At 37.1% G+C, this 13,590-nt stretch overlaps 2 pseudogenes; both read right to left on the bottom strand.

Annotated features, from left to right (window-relative positions):
* Nucleotides 1–1,542: 1,542 nt before the first annotated feature.
* On the bottom strand, nt 1,543–3,127 carry LOC104877418 (mitogen-activated protein kinase 9-like; annotated as a pseudogene).
* LOC100259695 (protein REDUCED WALL ACETYLATION 3-like) lies at nt 3,119–4,658 on the bottom strand (annotated as a pseudogene).
* Nucleotides 4,659–13,590: the final 8,932 nt, after the last annotated feature.

Genomic DNA, 13,590 nt, shown 5'->3' on the forward strand with positions numbered 1-13,590 from the left:
CTACATCATTCCATCTCACCTACATTCTAAAATCACCTCCTTGATGTTTGACATCCAATTCACCAGATTTTTTAAGCTACAACCACATTCCTATGCATAGGGAACCACCACTTTATTTACACATTTTTGGGACTGATCAAGTGCCTTGTAGGAGAACTACAACTAAGAATGTTGATCTTGGTGTATCTTCTCTCTTGGAGTATGCTTTTTGTTAATTTTGTATTTTTCAATTTCATATTTTCACCATTTTTTTATTAAAAAAAAAAAAAAAAAAAAACAATTCCTTCTAAGCTCTGAAACAACATGTATACCCTTTCTTGTTAATTATCTTTGTTGCTGCTAAATAGAAGTCCTTTTGAAGATGACCTAACCACTATACAAGCTACTAGGTTTTTATTTTTGGTTTAAGGACTGAGAGTGTCAACAGCTAATCTAGTTTATTTCTTCATATGCAAACTTCACTGTTAAATACATTTATAAAATTTGATAAAATAAAGTGAACTAAAAAGTGAGAAACCAACAACAGTCTAGATTACCCTAAATTTGATAAAAGAATCATTTGGGATAGTTCAATATATGAATTTCCAAATTGCATCATCATCTTCCTTTATAATATTGGGCTAAAATAATTGTGAAATATTATTTGTTTGATCAATACCTGTCTAATATTTTGGGTTTGACAATTACTACATACAAATTATATAATATTCATAATAACATTTCAACTATTATATACAAAGTAAAATAACATAATACTATTTTACTATTCATACAATATTGGTATTAAGTACATCATCAGCAAAAAGATCTTCAAACTTGTAGGAAACATCCAAAGAATAGTAATCCTCTCATTGAATGGATTAGAATCGAAATTAACAAAATCAGAAAAAAGAAAAATAAAAAAAAAACACACAAACACATTCAAACTAAACTAAAATAAATAAATTATTAATAAATCAAATTGGAATAAGAAGAAACATTAAGTTTATGTAATAAGATTGATTAAACTATCGAATTGAAATTACAAACACATTTGAATTAAAACAAATAAATAAGTCAGCAAATTAAAACTAAACTAAAATCGGAATTAAAAGAAGGAAACATGAAATTCATTTAAGAGGTTTAATCAAACAATTGAATTAAAATTACGAACGCATTCAAATTATAGAATAAATTAAAACTAAACTAGATTGAAATTAAACTCTATCTAAGAAAATTAATTAATTAAACTAATAAATCGACAATCAACAATCAAAACTAAACTAAAGGATAAATTAAGATAAAACTAATTAGATTAAAATCACAAACACATTTAAACTATCATATAGATTAAAATAAACTAGCATGGAACTAATGAACTACAATCACAAAAAGAAAAAAAAAAGTCTATTCTAAAAAAATTTGTGCCAATTGAGATTTAAAAGAGTTTATAACAAAGAATTAATTAAATCAATGAACTAACATCTAAATTAAAAAAAAAAATACTTTGTCGAAAACTAACCTGTGTTGTGAAAGAAAAATCCTCCCTTGAAGTGGCAGCCCGATCTTTGTCCGAAGTCCTCTACTGCTCCCCAAAATTGTACGTGTCCTCTCCGGAAAAAAAATCCTCCTGTTCTTGTATGCGCCAGAGGGTTTTCTCCTCATCATCTTTTTATTCCTTCACACTTATACACTTGGAAGCACTAATACTAGCACTTTTCAATAGACTACGAGCACTGTGGTTTGGCTTCCTGGGTCCATTTTCTACATTTCCTTTCTCTAAACCCTCAGCTTTTGAAGGACTCTCAAGAGTTGTAGCAACATTGGCAGTAGAACGCTTCTCAAATTCCTTATTTTCGTCAACAGCCTCATTAATAGGTGCACAACCCCGCTCTCTAGGCAAGGAAGCGTGCTACCTCTGGAGTGGAGTGCTTTCACCTTTACCATAATACTCTTCAAGATGAGCAAACTGTCGCTTAAACCGATCAACGCCACTCGAGTACATGAAGCTACTTCGATCTCCACCACGAAGGTACTCCTGCAGCATCTGGGGATGATACTCTAGGATCTCTCGATATATTAACTCCCTAACATCATCTTTTGTTAATTTCCTTCTCTCAAACTCAAACTCAAGTTTTGAAATGGGTTGAGTGGAAGGTTCACGATCTACATTTTCCAAACCATCAAAATAAGGATCAGCTAAGGCCTCTTCAACAGTTGGACGATCATTAGGATCAAATGCAAGGAGACATTCCAGTAGTTGAAGAGCCAACGGATTAACATCAGGGAATTTTTGTGAGAAGGGAATGGATGGTTTTTTTTTTACGCATGGTACTTAGATATCTTCTTGCCTTCTCATTCCGAATCCTGGCAATTGATTCAGCAGAAGGAGTGCCAAGCAAATCAGTCATGAGATCCAACTAGTGCGCCACATTTTTCCCCGGAAACAGCGATTTTCCTGTAAGCATTTCTGCAAATATGCATCATATGCTCCAAATATCAATCGCATGAATGTACTTGGAGAAAAATGAGCCACAAAGTTCAGGAGCACAGTACCATCTGGTTGCAACATAGCCTGTCCAGAAAATAGCTGATGACACCCGAGCAAGCCCAAAATCACAAATCTTCAACTTGCAGTCGGCATTAGCAAGAATATATATATTTTTTTTTGGCTTCAAATCTCGATGAAATACATTTGCTGTATGTATATATTTTAGACCCCGAAGAAGCTGGTACAAGAAAAAATTGATAGTGCTCGGGAGTAAGATCATCGTTTGCCTTAATTACTTGATGAAGATTAGATTCCATCAATTCAAAAAACAATGTAAATATCTCTAAATTCTCTTCGAGAAGGCGGGAGCATGATATGTTTTATTTCTACGATATCCGGATGCCGAAGCAACCGTAAGAGCTTGATTTCTCTTAGAATCCGTGTAGCATCAGAGACATGTTCAAAGACATCATTAATCTTCTTGATTGCAACCTTTTCTCCAGTGTGGGTATCAATTACAGAGCCAACAACACCATAACTTCCTTTGCCAACGACTTCCTGGACTTGGTATCTGCTCGCCTCTCCATATTCTGCGAAGAATTCTGTTTCTGGCATGCCCTTCTTGTGAGGATCCATGGGTCGTCTTTTGGGAACTTTGATGAGCTTAAAAGCAAGGGTTGCATATACCATAAGAGTGAAAAGCGTGTGCATGGGGCACATATAGTATAGCATAAAGTCATTGTTAAGAACAATACAGCAAAATGCCACAAAGAGATTTAGCCGCCACATCATCTGTGTAAAACGTGCAAGGCTAAAATCCTTCCTAATGTAATAATAGGAGAAGTTTCCAAATCCAGTCATCCAGACATATGCAGCAATAAAGACATGAATTGCATTGTATATCTCCGCAGCAGCAAAGTAATGGTACATTAGAAATAAAACCTGCATCCATCCTTTCCACTCCTCAGTTTGATGCCGGTTAAGATAAAGTAAGGCCTTTCCGGAGAATGCTGACTTGTCATGATGTTTCTTAAGAGAAGTCATAAAACAATTACTATGATGAGAAGCAAGTAGAGAAAGATGAAGAGGTCGCGATTGTAGTTCTTAGCAGAGTCACTCAGTAACTCTGTGCAGTCACATACGTAGAAGTATGTCGGAATTGCCCCAAACTCAGACATTGCTCTCAAAGTTAATCGGTTTTCCAGCAAGAAGAAGTCATCCATTGTTAAAAACCTAATTAAGTTCACTTTGATGGATGAACTATTGAACTTTGTAGATGCTGATTTTGTAAGACCTCCTTCCAGTAAAATAGCCCGATCATCTTCCTTGATTTTCTCACTTCCCAATTCAACCAGATTATTGTCTGAATGAACTTTAGAGGGAGATGAAGACTTCTTATATTCTAAAAACTCAAAATATATCTATGCAACAAAAACAGGGATGATTCTCAGCAAAAAAAAAGAAGAAAAAAGACACCTATATGTAGGGGCCTTCCCCGTGTGACCACATGGTAGGCCACCCTGGCTCCACGTGGCATCCTTATACCTCTATTTGAACAAATGTAATCGGACCCTAATATCCAATTCGGGTTGGAAGCACCAATAACCAATTATGTGGTGTTCCTCTAAAAACTACGCAATGCACTCCGAGTAGGTCTCCTGACCCCTGGCCAGTTGCACGCTGCTCCATACCGCCTGTAGGCTGAAATGACGAGTGAACCATCAGGTCACCCCCACTAGCAATCCCTATCAGCTGCCTAAAGTGTGATGATTGCTCTATCACCAACTATGTTGTCATCATGACTATGAAAGTCAAGAGGCCACCTCGGCACAGATGTAATAGCGTTCCAGACACTATAAAAACCCTCTTCCATCTAAAAATTGAGGTACGTGCGCATAGACACACAAGAGATGCTCTTTCTTAACTTCTAAAGGGAGGGAACCTCTAAAATTGGCTTTAATCATCTGACTTGAGCTTCGGAGGGTGTGTCCAGACAACCTGTCCGAACATCTTTTGCAGGAAAGAAGGGAGAAGTATTACTTCCAGTTGACCTGGCATCAACATTGCCTAGGCATAATCGGCGAGGAGACGACCATTCCCGTTGCACGAACCGATTCGAAACTGAGAAATAAGAGAGCAGGTGAGGGCGAAGAGGACGAGAGAGCCTAGGAAAAGGTGGTGAATACATATACAGGAGAAGAAAACCCTAAGAGACAAATAGAAAGAGAGATCTGAAGCAAACGGGGAGGGAAGAAGAGAAGATCTTAGGGTAGTCATTCCATGGAGAAAAGACGGTTGTGTCTTCTTGCTTTTTGGACTCCACGGCTGCTTGTGCGTGGTGATGTCCGGAACCAATGATGTCGTTATCTCCTTTTGCATTCATGGTGGAGATATAAAAAAAAAAAAAAAAACCCCTCTCCAATCCTGCCTGGTTGCCTTTTTGAAACAAAGTCCCCTTAAATCCCTTTCTTGCTGAATTCAAAAACCTTCCATACGTGTTGGCCACTTACTATTATTGCATGATAATCTCTTCCTCTTTCCCTGGATTCTTTCCAAGTTCCCTTATCTGGTCATGATCTCCTCTCCTTGATGGCTCCAAGTCTCATGCAAAATTTAAAAAAAAAAATGAAATAAGAAATCATGTAATTAGAAATAGAATAAAATCAAATAAAAAATCAAATCCAAAATATCAATTCATGGAATTAAAGAATGAATAAATAAGTAAATAAACAAATAAATTGATAAAGGTATAAAAATAAATATTAGACATATGCAATTAGAAAAAATCAAGAAATTAAATTAATGCAACGGATTATAATAATTTAAATGTCAAACTCAAACCATCAAAAATAAAAAAATTCATTTCATGCAATAAAAAGCCAAGTCAATACTCATCTTATCTCAAAAAAAAAAAAAAAGTAACCAAAATCAAGAACATGCCTAAGTGAATTATGTCAAAAAGAAGTGTCCAAGTGACCTATTCTGAAAAAGTGTCTAAGTGACCTAAGGTGAACGTGTGCAAGCTGGAAAGTGTCAAGATGAACCTAAGTAGGCCTAGGTGAACCTAGGTGGGTCTAATCTAAAGTACACCTAAAAACTATCATAAAGAGGAAGGAAAAACCTAAGTCTAAATTAGGGTTGCCTAGGGTCACAATGAGATTAGATAAATCCCTCAACCAAAGTCTCCAAGGTGGTTCATAAAAGATAAACTACATGAGTAATAATGGGTCACCAGGGAATTGTTGCAAAGTACCAAATGAACACATAATAAGACATGTGATATTAGGACAAAATGGAGGGTCTACAGTTTATCAAATTCTGATTGAAGTTGGAATGGATTCTTCTTTAAAATGAAAGGACAAATAGTATGGAACGTAATGCAATTTGGGTGGTTAACCCAATAAAGAATGAAAGTTATTTGGTGAACTTCAACTAATGCAAAAATAGGATAGACTGGGTAAATAAATGGAGTAAGGCAAACGTCAAAGCCCTTTACTGTATTTTCAATGGGTTAGTCCTAAGGAGTTATATAGGATTATCACTCGCAAATATGCTAAAGAGGATTGGAATACCTTAGTAGTAACTCATAAGGGTTCTTCTACTACCTAGACTTCAAATGTGTTGAAATTTGGCATTCAAAGTTAGGGTTTTAATTTAGGAAAGTATTTTAGGAATAAAAAAGGAGAGATCATTTAGGATGATTCAGTTTCCTAATTTTAGGAGAGAATCAAGTTAGATTGATATTTTCTTATTCAGTCATTTGTGTATATATATGTGTATGGTGTGTACCTAAAAAAAAATCAATAAAGGAATTCAGAAATTCTTCATGGTATTAGAGCCAGTTTTCTGAAACCCTAATCCCTTTTGGCCACTTCTTATTCAGGCCATCATTCATTCCGGCCAAATCTCTCTGGCCATCTCTCAATCCGACCATCTCTCTCTCTAGCCATCTCTCATTCCGGTCATCAGTCCCTGTTCTCAGAGACAAGGGAGAAAACGCTTTCTGGTCGGTTGAATCGTCGTCAGAAAACATTCACCACCAGCAACTTTTCCTGCGAACTTTTCCGGCGACGATTTTTTCTACACCGCAAGGACCGCCTGGAGGAGATTTCCAATTTTTCCCAAAGCACCGGAGCCAGAAAACCATCCACGCGCCGGCCACGCGTGTTTTTCCGACCGACGACTGCATCTCACGCGCCGGCGCGTGAGGGCACATGAGCCACTTTCCGCCAATGCGCTTCCTCCTCCAGGCTCGCCTGACGCCGACCAGCCACCCTTCTTACCTGTTTCTGCCATCCGAGCCCTGCACGTGCCTCTTTTGGGGTTCTTTTGCCTCCGCGGGCCCTCCGATCAATTTTTTCGATGTCCTCCAGCTATTTTTTTCTCAACTCCAATCCCTGCACGTGCCTTGGGAAGTGTTCTTCTAACTTTCCGGTCCATGACAAAATACGGAATGGCATCATCACAAGTATCCAGCATCATGTCACCAGAATCAAGGGGCAGATCTGAAATTCCAAACCTTGGTGGCAGTGATTCCTCTCCTATTCTCATTACAGGACACAAATTAAATGGCCATAACTATTTACAGTGGTCACAATCTGTGTTGTTGTTCATTTGCGGTAAAGGAAATGATGAGTACCTCACTGGAGAAGCAGCCATGCCAGAAACTACAGAACCGGGTTTCAGGAAGTGGAAGATTGAAAACAGCATGATCATGTCATGGCTTATCAATTCCATGAACAATGACATAGGTGAAATTTTTTTGCTATTTAGGACTGCAAAGGACATCTGGGATGCAGCCAAAGAAACTTACTCAAGTTCTGAAAATACTTCAGAACTTTTTCAGGTTGAATCAGCCTTACATGACTTCTGCCAAGGAGAGCAGTCAGTTACTCAATATTACAACACACTCACAAGGTATTGGCAGCAACTTGACTTATTCGAGACTCACTCATGGAAATGTTCGGATGATGCAGCAACATACAGGAAAATTGTGGAACAAAATAGACTGTTCAAGTTTTTCCTAGGACTAAACAGGGAATTGGATGATGTTAGAGGCCGAATCATGGGCATTAAACCCCTTCCAAGTCTCAGGGAGGCTTTTTCAAAGGTTAGGCGTGAAGAAAGTAGAAAGAAAGTGATGATGGGATCCAAAGAGCAACCTGCCCCAACATTGGATGCCTCTGCCCTTGCTGCTCGGTCATTTAATAGTAGTGGTGGAGATCGTCAGAAACGGGATAGGCCTTGGTGTGATTATTGTAAGAAACCAGGCCATTATAAGGAGGCTTGCTGGAAGCTTCATGGCAAACCGGTTGATTGGAAACCAAAGCCACGGTCTGACAGAGATGGCAGAGCACACGTGGCTGCCAACTCTGAGAGCACATCTGTTCCCGAGCCGAGTCCATTCAACAAAGAGCAGATGAAGATGCTACAGAAACTATTAAGCCAAGTTGGCAGTGGCAGTACTACTAGGATAGCCTTCACTGCTAATCGAGGAGGAATGAAGCCGTGGATAGTGGACACAGGTGCTTCTGATCACATGACAGGAGATGCTGCCATTCTTCAAAATTACAAGCCAAGTAATGGGCATTCATCCGTCCATATTGCTGATGGTTCAAAGTCAAAAATTGCCGGGACAGGTTCTATAAAACTTACTAAAGACTTATATCTTGACTCTGTCCTCCATGTTCCAAACTTGGATTGTAATCTTTTGTCCATTAGCAAATTGGCCCATGATCTCCAATGTGTTACTAAATTCTATCCAAACTCGTGTGTTTTTTAGGACTTGAAATCGAGGAAGATGATTGGCAGTGCTGAACTGTGTTCCGGGCTCTACCTCCTCTCATGTGGCCAATTCTCAAACCAAGTCTCTCAAGCACGTTGCATACAGTCTCAAAGTATGTTAGAGTCTTTTAATTCTGTGTCAAATTCTAAGGTCAATAAAGATAGTGAGATTATAATGTTACACTATCGCCTTGGTCATCCTAGCTTTGTTTACCTTGCAAAATTGTTTCCCAAATTATTTATCAATAAAAATCCAACATCTTATCACTGTGAAAGTTGTCAGTTTGCAAAGCATACTCGAACAGTATATCCTCAAATCCCATACAAACCTTCGACTGTTTTCTCTCTAGTACATAGTGATGTGTGGGGTCCCTCCCGGATAAAAAATATTTCTGGCAATCGATGGTTTGTGACATTCGTTGATGATCATACACGGGTAACATGGGTTTTCCTTATGAAAGAAAAGTCAGAGGTCGGGCACATTTTTCAAACCTTCAATCTTATGGTTCAAAATCAATTCAATTCCAAAATTCAAGTCCTCAAGTCAGATAATGCAAAAGAATACTTTACTAGTAGTCTCAGTACTTATCTTCAAAATCACGGCATTATCCACATAAGTTCTTGCGTTGACACCCCACAACAAAATGGGGTGGCTGAACGCAAGAATAGACATCTCTTGGAGGTTGCCCGGTGCCTTATGTTTTCCTCTAATGTTCCAAACAATTTCTGGGGGGAAGCTATTCTCACAGCTACCTATTTGATTAATCGTATGCCATCCAGAGTGCTTACCTTTCAATCCCCACGTCAACTTTTCTTAAAACAATTTCCTCACACCCGTGCAGCCTCTTCTGATTTACCACTCAAAGTATTTGGATGCACGGCATTCGTTCATGTGTATCCTCAAAATCGTAGCAAATTTGCTCTTCGATCCAATAAGTTTATTTTCCTAGGGTATTCTCCAACCCAAAAAGGGTACAAATGCTATTCTCCAACCAACAAACGATTTTACACCACCATGGATGTCTCTTTCTTTGAACATGTCTTATTCTATCCCAAATCTCATGTTCAGGGGGAGAGCATGAATGAACATCAAGTTTGGGAGTCTCTTCTTGAGGGTGTACCTTCTTGTCACTCAGAGTCACCAAATCCTTCCCAATTCGCGCCCACTGAGATGTCCACACCCATGCCGTCATCAGTCCAACCAGCCCAGCACACAAATGTTCCTTCTCCCGTGACCATCCAGTCTCCCATGCCTATTCAACCTATAGCCCCACAACTTGCTAATGAGAACTTACAAGTTTACATCAGGAGGAGGAAAAGACAGGAATTAGAGCATGGATCACAGTCAACATGTGGCCAATATATTGACTCCAATTCAAGTCTTCCTGAAGAGAACATAGGTGAGGATAGGGCTGGAGAGGTGTTAAGTCCCAGCATTGATGATTCTACTCTGCCGATTGCATTGAGGAAGGGTGTTAGGAGATGTACAGATCATCCAATTGGGAATTATGTTACGTATGAAGGGCTATCACCATCTTACAGAGCATTTGCTACTTCTCTTGATGATACTCAGGTTCCCAACACAATACAAGAGGCATTAAAAATTTCAGAATGGAAGAAGGCAGTACAAGATGAGATTGATGCACTTGAGAAGAATGGCACGTGGACTATCACAAATTTGCCGGTTGGGAAGAGGTCCGTGGGGTGCAAGTGGATTTTCACCATAAAATACAAAGCAGATGGATCAGTCGAGAGATTCAAGGCTCGTTTGGTAGCTAGAGGGTTTACACAATCCTATGGGATAGACTATTAGGAGACTTTTGCTCCTGTTGCAAAACTGAACACTATCAGGATTCTTCTCTCATTGGCTATCAATCAAGATTGGTGCTTGCAACAACTGGACATAAAAAATGCGTTTCTAAATGGTGACCTAGAAGAGGAAGTCTACATGGAAATACCACCTGGTTTCGAAGAAAGTATGGCAAAGAATCAGGTTTGCAAACTCCAAAAATCCTTGTACGGCCTTAAACAATCTCCCCGAGTCTGGTTTGATAGATTCACAAAAACAGTCCTGAAGCTGGGCTACAAACAAGGTCAGGCTGATCATACTCTATTTGTCAAGAAGTCTCATGCCGGGAAAATGGCCATATTGATAGTCTATGTCGATGATATTATTCTATCTGGGAATGATATGGAGGAATTACAGAAGTTGAAGAAGTATTTGTCAGAAGAGTTTGAAGTTAAAGACCTTGGAAATTTGAAATATTTCCTTGGTATGGAAGTGGCTAGATCAAGGAAGGGAATTGTAGTCTCTCAAAGAAAATACATACTCGATCTTCTTAAGGAGACCGGTATGCTTGGATGCAAACCAATTGATACTCCTATGGATAGTCAGAAGAAACTTGGTATCGAGAAAGAAAGTACACCGGTAGACAGGGGGAGATATCAGCGGTTTGTCGAACGCTTGATTTATTTCTCACACACTCGGCCAGATATTGGCTTTGCAGTGAGTGCTGTAAGTCAATTCATGCACAGCCCCACTGAAGGAAAGGTTTATTCTTCAGAAAGACAGAGAACTGTGACACTGAAGTATACTCAGATGCGGATTGGGCTGGAAACATCATTGACAGGCGGTCCACTTCTGGATATTGTTCTTTTGTCTGGGGAAATCTTGTTACCTGGAGGAGTAAGAAGCAATCAGTTGTAGCCAGAAGTAGCGCAGAAGCTGAGTACAGAGCTCTTGCACAGGGAATCTGTGAAGGGATTTGGATAAAAAGGGTTCTTAGTGAACTGGGACAAACGAGTTCATCTCCAATTCTGATGATGTGTGATAATCAGGCAACTATAAGCATAGCAAAGAACCCCATGCATCATGACATGACCAAGCATGTTGAGATTGACAAACACTTCATCATAGAGAAGATGACTAGTGAGACGGTTAAATTGAACTATGTTCCTACCAAGCACCAAACCGCAGACATCCTCACCAAAGCTTTACCTAGGCCTAACTTCGAAGACTTAACTTGCAAGCTGGGATTATATGATATATATTCTCCAGCTTGAGGGGGAGTGTTGAAATTTGGCATTCAAAGTTAGGGTTTTAATTTAGGAAAGTATTTTAGGAATAAAAAAGGAGAGATCATTTAGGATGATTCAATTTCCTAATTTTAGGAGAGAATCAAGTTAGATTGATATTTTCTTATTCAATCATTTGTGTATATATATGTGTATGGTGTGTACCTAAAAAAAGATCAATAAAGGAATTCAGAAATTCTTCAAAATGTTTACAGCTAAATTTGAAATTATTATAATGAAATAGGACAATACCATCTTTGAGATCTATACTAAATGATATTTTTAATTCCTATTTTAATCTATGAGAAAGAATCTCTAAATGTAAACAGGTCAGAAAAATATTAAGATTTAAAAAATAAAAACTTAGCCCTAAAGTGACCAAAATAAAGAAAGTAAAAATGTGGACTTAATAAGAGTAGATAAACTTGTATGCTCTCTATAAACCACTAGGAAATCTAAAAATGTAACCTTAAAGTTCTCCTTTAAAGAAAAGGTTTAGTCTGAAGATGAAAGCAATCTAGTTCTCATTCAATTTGAAATACATATGTTTTCCCAAAAGACAAATTAAAACTTTTTTTATAAAATTACAAAAGAAAAAAAAAAAAAAAAAAAAGACCCAATGCAAGAGAAGAAATATTTTTCCAATAAAAATAATGAAAAGGCTTATCTTAATCTTCACAAGTTGAATATTTTAATTATGGTAGGAAATGGCATTTTGCTATAGATCGTCTACTAAAAAGAAGAAGAAAGTAATGCAAGTGATTTGGATTTCGAGGCTGAGGACAATGAACCCATAAGCTTAACTAATACTAAAGAACAATAATCTTGTTGCCTTTAGTGTTTGATGACTACCCCCATCCTTTAAAATTGATAGTCTTATTGCATCAAGTGATGAGGAAGAAGAGTCTAATAACCTCTAAGAGACATATGAAGCTTTATTCCATGAGAATTATGAAATAAAATGTGAGAATATAAAATTAAAGAAAATCTAAAATAAAAAGAATTCCAACATTGAATCACTTGAATTTAATAAAATTGAATTAAAAGATAAATTAAATTCCTATGAAATTCATAAAATTGAACTAGCTAATAAGAACAAGGAACTAACTTTGGAACATCAAAACATGCTTCATATGATTAAGTTTCTAGAATATGAATATCATTGTGTAATGAAAAAATAATCTCCTTCTTTTGAATTAGATGGATTTAAAAGGAATGTAAGGAGTCAAAATGAAATCTTTCACCCTAGTTCTAAAATTTAAAAAGAAACGATTATAAAAGAAAACGACTCTAAAGACAAAAGCAATTTAGATTACATTAGTAAGTATTAAACTCTTACAAGTGGAAAAATTACTTTTGTGTAATCTAAAGAATGTTCCTCTTGTAGAGAATTTTCCAACATGTTCCTAAATACATTGTAAGTAAGAAATCTACACATGTTGCTAACATGTTGTCACTTGCAGTCTACCAACCTTAATTTTTTTTTTTTTCAGGTTTATCAATGAATAACCAAAATCTTATTTTTGTGCAAAGACTTGATTCAATCCTCTATGGAAGTCTTCTATTTATCACTTTCATGGAACTAAATAGCTTCCATGGAAGTCCTTGGTTCATTTTCCATATCTTCGACCAATTATTATGCATATGAGATCATTTTAGCATAGCAATATCTACTAAGTGGTTTTATGCTTTTTCTCTACATGTCTCTTACCAAATTAGAGATGTCTAATGGATCTTCTCCTTTTCCATTACCTTGCACATCTTGGTCTAATTTCTTCAATGACTCTGTGTTCAATTTAACATTTTCATTCCTAGCCTTTCCATATGTTCTTCCTCTACTTCTCTTTATAATTTTTTATTCATTATAAACTACATCCTTGTTGCAATGATCTTAAGATGACTTAAGTCTAAACAACAAAACTTATAGCCTTTTATTCCCTCTTAACATTTAAAAAAAAAACGCACTTCTTAGCTTAAGGTTTTAACTTTCTATGCATCAAATTATCATAGTATACACAACCAATACTCTTAGATTTTCATAGTTGGTAGGTCTTCAAAACTACATTTCCATAAGTGTCTGAAAGCCTATAACAAAATAAGTGCACCTATTTATCAAAAAAGCTACTATAGAGACAATATTTTCCTAAAAAATTTTAGAAAGGTCAGAACATAATAACATACTCCTCAATCTCTTCATGACTATCCTATCCATTCTTCAAACAAGACTATTTTTCAATGATATACCCTTCATTATTAAATGT

Source organism: Vitis vinifera, chromosome 2 (genome assembly GCF_030704535.1).
Source record: "Vitis vinifera cultivar Pinot Noir 40024 chromosome 2, ASM3070453v1".
In the NCBI taxonomy this organism is placed as follows: domain Eukaryota; kingdom Viridiplantae; phylum Streptophyta; class Magnoliopsida; order Vitales; family Vitaceae; genus Vitis; species Vitis vinifera.